Below are 9,352 nucleotides of genomic sequence, written 5' to 3'. Positions count from 1 at the left end.
AGAAAGCATAACAAAATAAATACTACAGCTAAACTAAACATTTCAGTCTGCACTATATCTAAAATACATGTACTTACTGCTTAAAGCATGATTGTAATGCATCTAAAAAATATATTGAAAAAATACACTGATAAATGAACACTACAGAAAAATAAAATATTTTGTCACCATGCACTAAAAATTCAACACATACCAACAAGATACACACACCATACAATCAAGTGCTGGAATGAAATAATTATATAAAATATATAAACTTTTATTCATAAATATTAATAATGTTGTTCATCACCATATGCTGCTTTACTAGCTAACATACTTTTTTGACCCTGTGTTATGCTATTTTCCCTCCTTGATGTGTTCGGTCCTTTATCAGACATGCGGTATGTCTTTTTGTGCACCTGTATGTTTTTAACTCAAATAATGTCTTTTTAATATCTATAAATAAATAAATTGGATATATTTTTATATATTACTTTCTCCTTTCCCTCACTTGTTTTTGTTGTTGTAAATTGAAAAATACTGTAAGAATGCTGTGAGGAAGTCTCTAAACTGGAGTCCTAAAGCAATATACCTTATAATTATAAAATTAGAAAATACACCATATCTGTGCTTTGCTGGCTGGAGGTCCAGGGACTCTAAGCGAGGCTGATGAGCAAAGCGGGGGCTGCATTTTAAGTGCATAGTTACAGTAAAAAAAAGCATAGTTTAACTTAAGAGCATAGTTTGGTGTTTTCCGTACTAGTTTTCCATTTCTGCTTATATCTGTATTATTTATCCCCATTTAGTAAGATCTCCATAGACATTGCTCCATAGAGATGTATGCATGTCTTACACAGCCGTTTGAAGGTGAATATATCTTCGTTTTATGTCAGCGAGTTACATGTTTGGAAGCCCAGATAATGGATCTAAAAGTGCTGCCTGCAAGACTCAGGAGCACTGGAAACCTGGAGAGGAGTGTAGAGCTCAATGAGCATGTGCTGGCTGGGGCCAGTGATATGGAGGAGGGTGGAGGTGGGGAAGATCAGGACCCAGAAGTAAGTAGCCGAGTTGCAGTTACAAGAAGGGGTAGGGGGAAAAATCAGGAAACCCAGTCCTGATACAGTACAACCTAGTAAATATACCTGTTTGACTGATGTTAGGGATACAAGATCAGGGCTGGTATCACTGCAGCAGGACATTGCTCCTAGCAACCAGGAAAATGACTGCTGTAGGAAGAAGGGAAATAGTACTGCAGCAAAGGCCAGACAGATGGTGGTGGTAGGGGACTCTATAATTAGGCAGACAGACAGGGTCGTCTGCTGCCAAGATTGTTAATGCCGAACAGTGTGTTGTCTCCCGGGTACTCGGGTTCTGTATATTACAGAACGGCCAGATAGTTGGGTGTGGCTTGGGTAAACCCATCGGTCATGGTACACATTGGTACCAATGGCAAAGTTAGAGAAAGGTCCTTAAAAATTATTACAGGGAACTTGGAGAGAAGCTGAAGGCCAGGACCTCCAAGGAGGTGTTTTCAGAAATACTGGCGGTGCCACGAGCGTCACCTGAGAGACAGTGGGAGCTTAGGGAGATAAATAAGTGTTTTAGAAAAGGGTGCAGGGAGGAAGGATTTGGGTTCATGGAGAACATGGCCGAGTTCTCTGTCAGCTACAGGCTTTACGATAGGGACGGGCTGCACCTCAATGGGGAAAAAATGGTCATGCGGAAAGAGGAGATTTAAATTAGGGTCTGGGAGGATAGTAGATGTGTTAAAAAAGGGACAGATAGAGTAGACAGAGAGTCAGACAGAAGGGGTCAATGAGGATTTAGGGGGACTGGGATATGTAGGGAGGTAAGTAGGAATAATTAATGTGCTAAAAGTATTAAATGTCTGCTGGCAAATGCAAGAAATCTTGCTAACAGAATGAATTGGAGACTCTTGTTGCAGCCACAGAATACGATGTGGTGGGCATTACGAAAACCTGACTTGACGAAAGCCTTGACTGGAGGGTTACACTACATTTAGAAAGCACAAAAAGACAAAAACGGTGGAGGGATGTGTATTTTTGATAAATCCAACTTAAGACTATGTAGAATCAGTATGGGTAAATGTACATGGGCATGGCAATAATGGAACGCTGCTAATTAGAGTTTGCTAACATCTCTTAATATAGCTAAACAGGTAGAGAATGAAATGAAGGAGGTAGGGGAGAGGAGGAAGGTTGGAGCTGTTAACACTGGTAGTATAGATGTTGCTGTAATTAGAAACCACTGAGTTCTGGTGATTGCAGCTGACAGAGAAAAAAACGAGAGTAGCTTCCGGCACAACAAATTTAATCAAAACTGTAAGTTTATTGAATCAAATTAAAAGGCCATACAAGTTAAAAACCTTAATACCTAGGTTGAGGTTTTTAACTTTTGTGAACTTTTAATTTGATTCAATAAACTTACAGTTTTTATCAAGTTGGTTCTGCCGGAATCTACCCTCATTTTTTTCTCTAGAGAATGAAATTCTGCAACAAATTAAAAAGGTAGCAAATAATAATAGGGTCCTTATTGTGGGGGATTTTAATTATCCATTCAATGGGACATAAAATCTTCTGGTTGTGCTAAATTCTGGTTGTGGAATGTTTGACTACACGAGGTAGTAATAGCAGGCACAATAGCATATTTTAAAAAAGGGCTCAATGATTTACTCAGTGCACATAGCATTGTGAATTATAGTTAACTTAGTGATAAAATGTTCAATTGGTGGTGAAAGGTTGAATTTGATGGACCTACATTTTTTTCAACCTATATAAGTATGTAAATGGCTAACCAAATTATATGACTCATTTAAAGAAGAACTGTAATTTCCCATAAATGTAATTTTTTTACAAAATGCCAATGTCACTGTTGTTTTGAAACTGGAGGTACAGTATATACTTTCATAAGTTGACGTAGGTCCATCATGTTCAACCTTTCTCCACCAGTGGTGCATTCTGTATAGGTAGATATTCACCGTATTATTTGTTTACTTTATGTTTTGTGCCTCTTTCTTCCTGAGAAACAGTTCTATTTAGCCTACAGATAAATCTTGTCTTTTTAGCCAACTGGAGGTGGCCCTCAAAAAGACTCATATACAGGAGAGTTCAGGACCATGCCCCCTTGACTAAAATTATTAGATTTACATACATGTAAGAAGGGGGCATATCTAGAGAATGGAGAGGAACAGAAACAAAAGAAAAATAACTTCAAATTCAGGAGAAAAGCATTGCTTACACCAGATAATAAAGATTAAATATTTATGGCAAGTGACAAGTCTTCTTTAAGAATCTTCTAAGCCTCCAGTATCACCAGCAGTGCAACAAAACCACTACTATATCCATCCCCATGCACTCTCTGATATGTCAAGGTGTTTTACACATTGACAAAAGGCACACTATATATTATTAGATCGTCTCCTGTGCCTTCTACGGAACGGCTGAATACTGTTGTAAAGGCCTAAGCTGAAATTCATCTGTCAACGGTTTGAGGAAAAAATGAAATGCACTGTCCCGAAAGGAACAGAAGCCCTTAATCTGTTATAGTTTCCACCATAAAGATTACAATGGGTAGCTTTAAAAGCAAATATCATATGGAAAGTCTGTGAAAATCTCGATGTATTTATAGATGTGGAAGTAAAGCAGAACAAAGAAAACAAGTGCTTGAAACATTAATGCCAAAGTCATAATTCACACCATTTGATTTCTTCAAGGAAAAAATATTTACATTTATAAGAAGGGTTTATATAACTGAATTTCAAAGAGAATCTCACTCTCCCTACTTCATAATGCTGAGCCTTTCCAAACATTTCTGCATATTTTTCTTATTCGGATGTTGGACATTCTTCAGCTTTAGAAAACTATTTTGAACTCTCCTTGGACTTTTCTGAGAATAAGCTGCTGTAAGTTTAAGATTGGATATTGAAGATGTAGTGATGAAAAGAAAGCCTACCAGAGTAGTGATATTACCTGGATTGTAAGGTACATTTTGTTCGGAGGTTGGAAAGGACTGAAAATCATTGGTTTTAATAGCTCTCATAGGGTTAGTTTCCTGGGTGCAGCGAAACCAATTTTACAGTATGCAGCTAATTATATGAGAGAAATTTGTGTGTGTTCCACCTGTGATTAAAGAAACAATTTTTACCATCTGGGAAGCACCAGCAAGCTGCTGTTGACTCATCTATAATTCCTATTATGCGTCTCTAATTAAATAGATTGTCTCCACTAATTAAAGAGGTTGTGCCCCTTCAAATAATCTTGATCCCTTGGTGGAATTTTATTATTAAAAAATAAACCATGCTTTACTCTCCTTCCTTGGGTCCGGCACTGAGTCTCTACCACGACTTCCAGTGTCCGGTATTGGCTACAGCACTGATGTCATGTCCACAGTGTAAAAGCCAATCAATGAGCATGGGAAATAGCCACTGAGCTCTCTGATTGGCTGGCGAATTGTCAAAATGATCTCAACGTCGCAGCTAATACTGGATGCAATAGCAGAGACTCAGTGTTGAATCCAGGGACAGTGAGAAAAGATCGGGTAGTTTTTTATATTCTTGAGGATGAGGATTACCTGAATTATCTGGTTCTTTAAAATTGTTGGCATATCCTTGGGATATCCAAATAATATTACATCGATGGAAATCTGACTCTTTGCACCCCTTCTGATCAGCTTTATCAGTGGAATTGAATGTAGACATAGGAAACTGCAATACTATTCACAGTTGCTAAAGATGTGTGCCTGGCATACATTAAACAGGTCTACTATTCTAATATCAATGCCCTTTTCTAAGAATAGAACATTATTTGTTGAAGACCTGGAAAATTCCTATAATATGTCATTCAGCCTTGTTCAACAACACATGAAGTATTAAACATTACTTAGTAAAATTGATTTTCCACAAAATAAATTTCTGATGTATGGACTCATATATAGGTTAAAATAGTGTTCATTTAAAAAATAATTTTTAACAAGAAAAATATAGTATATTTTACATAAACATCAGTGATCTATATGCAGCTTCTATGTGGTTTTATTTTTGCATACACATAGAAAGCAATTTTTTTTAAATTAAAGGGCTTTTCGCTACACAAGAAATTGACAACCTATTATTTATATTGGTCAACTGTATCAGATCTGTGGGTGTCCAACACCTGGGATCTCTGGGTGTCCAACACCTGGGATCTGTGGCTGTCTGACAGATCAGTGATTATAAGAAACAGCAGTGGCTGAATGTAAACTCATTGAGCACAAATACACTGTAGAGTTTCATTCGATGTGTAGCAGCTGCTGCCAGGTACTGCAGTGCAGCTTCTTTTCTCTTATAATGGCTAATCGGTGGGATTGCTCGGTGTCAGATCCTCACCTATTTGAGATAGATAAACTATCCCAAGGATTGGTAATCAATATTTTGTGACAGAACAAACCCTTTAAAGTTACCTCTTGCCTTAAGTCTTTCACAATTTAACAATTCTGACCTGGGTCAAGAGGTAATAACTCTGAAACGCTTCAACGGATCTCAGTGATTCTGAGAATGTTTTCTCATGACATATTTGTATTTCATGACAGTGGTAAAATTTGTTTGCTATGGCAATTATTTGTGAAAATCTGAAATCTGGCCAAATTTTTTAAATTTTGTAATTTCCAAACTTTAATTTTTGAGCCCTTAAATCAGAGAGGTATGTCACACAAAATAGTACATACCATTTTTCTCATGTATACTTTCCATAAGCACAATTTTTGAAATGCTTTTTTTGTTAGGAATTTAGAAGGGTTAACACTTGACCAGCCAGTTCTCATTTTTACAACAAAACAATTTTTTTTACGGAAACCTCACATTTGAATTGACTTTGATGGGTCTATATGACAGAAAATATCCAAAAGTTACACCATTCTAAAAACTGCAACCCTCAAAGTGCTCAAAACCACATTCAAGAAGTTTATTAACCTTTCAGGTGATTCACAGAAACTAAAGAAATGCGGCAGGAAAAAATGAACATTTAATTTTTTTTCACAAAATTTTTACTTTAGACCCATTTTTTTTATTTTCACAAGGTTGCAGGAGAAAACGAACACCAAAATGTATTGAGAAATTTCTCCTGAGTAAGCCGATACCCCATATATGTGGAAAAACTACAGTTTGGGCACCCGGCGGGACTTTTTGAACCCAAAATTGGCTGTGACGCCATGTTGCATTTGGAGAGCTCATGAGATGCCTAAACAGTAGGAACTTATCTAGATGTGTGGTGAGCATCTTGAACCCCTAAGAGGCTTCACAGAAGTTTATAACGTAGTACCGTGAAAATAAAAAATCTATTTTTTTCCACAAAAAAAATCTTTTAGCCCAAATTTTTTTATTTTCACAAGGGTAACAGAAGAAAATGGACCCTCAAAACTGTTGCGCTATTTCTCCTGAATATGAAAATACCCCATATCTGGGTGACAAATGTGGCGCCCCTGAGGGTTCAGTCACCACAGAACTACTGCACCTCCTCCTGAGGTGTAGTATCCCACTCTCCAGGTAAGATGGTAACACCTTGCCAGCCTCCAACACCTGCATCCCACAAAAACACAGTAGTGTAGCAAAGCACCTTTGGTAGCTCCCTGCTTGGAAAAGAGTGCTAGGAGGTGGGTGGAGCTTAGACTGCACAAGAGAGCGGGAGAATATTAGGACTAGGTCAGTCTGTGAGAGAAGATCCCCAGAGAGGGATGGAGAGAAGGAGGTGCTGCAGCAGACTTCAGTGACCTGATGCTGCTGGCACGGGAAAGAGAAATAGAAAGCCTGATTCTCCAGAAGAAAGAGAGTTTAGTACAGAACGTAAGGAGAAGAGGAGAACTAAGGACTAGGGTCGGAGTGGAGCCCTTCCTCAAGTTCTAAGCGCATGGCTGGGGTCCGGTCCCCGAGGTTGTATGGATACTGATGGTCCTGCAGCAGACACCGGAGGAATAGAAGCTGTCACCACTTTATTCCCACCTAAGACTTGGGGGCACAACAGCAACGTGAGTGAGCCGGGACTTGATAGCAAGGAGTCCCCGAAGCAGGCTTCAGCTGTCTGCCGTACAAGTAGAGTTCTAAGTAACATCAAGAAGGAGGAACTTGGGTTTAATACACAACCACAAGTACTTCAGTACAAGCGCTAGTGAGGAGATGTTCAGAACAGGCACGTGAAAGGGAGAGCTGGAAAGGTTAATTCCATCTGCCTGGGAGTTGGCTTAGCCCCTGATCTGGAGACCGTGGCATTGAAGCGGGCACCTGTCTGTGCCAAGAACGTGAGTAAAAGAACTGGAACTGCATTCATCTGTCTCATTGCCTTCTTCCTGCGCCAACCCACTCAGCACTGCTACATCTCTGTGCCTGACACTGCACCCTTTTCCTCACTATCTCCTCATTTGCCAACCTCATCTACTCTGCCCTGGGACTACAGCCCTACCCGTGGAGGGCTACAACATCATTGCTGCACCACACCATCTGTTCCAGAGAAGCAACCCTGCAGCGCTGGTCAAACTAACCAGGAACCACAGGTGGCATCACGAATCATCTCAATGACTTTATCCCCATCACTCAAGCCCCTTTTACATGGACGCCCAGGGCCACGGACCGGGTCACTGCCACTGTGACACTTCCCTCTGAGATACCGGCCCGGTATCGAGTACCCCACGGCCCTGGCGGGCGACCCACAAACACTGTTTGGGTTTACAGCAGGGCTCGAAGGGAAGAAGCACTATTTGACTTTTTGAGTGAAAAATTGGCTGGAATCTGGAGGATACGTCTTGTCGTGTTTGGAGAGCTCCCGATGTGCCTAAACAGTGAAAAACCCCACAAGTGACCCCATTTTGTAAACTACATCCTCAAGGAATTTGTTTAGAAGTGTGGTGAGTATCTTGAACCCCCAGGTGCTTCACAGAAATTTATAACGTTGAGCCGTGAAAATATAAAAATCACATTTTTTACACAAAAATGTTCATTTAACCCCAATTTTTTATTTTCACAATAGTAAAAGGAGAAAATGGGCATGCAATTTGTTGCGCAATTTCTCCTGAGTGTGCTGATACTCTAATTGTGGAGAAATACTACTGATAGGGCACACGGCAGGGCTCGAAAGGTAGCTACGTTTGGAACACAGACTTTGATGGACTGGTCTGTGGGCGTCAAGTCACATTTGGAGGGCCCCTGTTGTGCCTAAACAGTGGAAACCCACCACAATTGATCAAATTTTACAAACTAGGCCCCCAAAGAATTTATTTAGATATATGGTGAGCACCTTCAATCCCTAGGTGCTTCACAGAAATTTATAGCAGGTTTACCCATGAAAATAAAAAATCAAATTTTTTCCACAAAAATGTTCTTTTAGCCTCAATTTCTCTAATAACCCCCCACGACAGCACACAGGAGGATGTCCTCTCATCCTAATAGAGACAGGGATAAATTCCAGGAGAGAGACGTCTTCAATTGACAGTGGCTTTATTCAATGCGTTTCAGGGGTCTCATGCCCCTTCATCCTGGAATTTATCCCTGCGGCATCACAGAGTTTTAACTGCAAATTCCCATTGAATGTATGACTTCTTCTGGTCACTAAGGACCTGTGTATCTGCAGCAGCCACCAGACTATATGCGCTTATCTCATCCTAACCAGGTGAGCAAGTTTCTCATTATATTCCTTCTTTGTAACGTGGATAAGACCCTATTGCACTTTTTTGTCTCCCCATTCCTTTGCAATACCTAATAGGGACAGGAAATACGAAAGAGGTCAAATAGTCCCTTCTACCTCCACTCTCCAGTGTTTTCCTGTCCCTATAGGGATGAAGAGGTGTCTCCTAGAGCTCTGCGCTGGCGGCAGGCATGGGACAGTTTAACCTTAAGTCCAGCAGCAGGAGTTCGGTTAGGTCCCCCCTCCCTCTCCAGGACGTCTTCTTGGGAATCTGGACAGCTTTCCCCCTGTCCGTGCCTCTGGGTAAGGTCTGGGGGTCTTTGAGCGTGAGGCCTCTTTGAGATCTCCTGCCCATTTTTCCACCCCTGTTTTCTGCTGGAGGGTCGCAGCGATGCGAGGGCGTTCTCCGGCTTCCCTCGCTGTGAGTGCGTGGTCCCAGCGGCCGGATGTGACATCAGACGCCGGCCGGCATGGGGAAATCATCACTTTGTCACATCCGGTTCTTGCATTCCACAGTGCAATGCAGCGGGAAATTTGAAAAAACAAGCTGAATCTAGCCCCACGGAGGATTTGACCTACCAGGGAGAGCGGGGGAGGAGACCCTCAGATTGGAGGGAGGAGCTGGTTCGGTCGCCCTATTTAAGGAGCCCTGGGCAGAAGGTCAAGCAAGGTAGGACAAACTGTGGTAGCATGGAGTTTGATCT

This window comes from Dendrobates tinctorius, unplaced genomic scaffold, assembly GCF_039654945.1.
Source record: "Dendrobates tinctorius isolate UK_male_01 unplaced genomic scaffold, ASM3965494v1 ptg000083l, whole genome shotgun sequence".
NCBI classification, from domain to species: domain Eukaryota; kingdom Metazoa; phylum Chordata; class Amphibia; order Anura; family Dendrobatidae; genus Dendrobates; species Dendrobates tinctorius.
The sequence above is the reverse complement of the archived record's forward strand: the minus strand, read 5'-3'. Positions refer to the sequence as shown.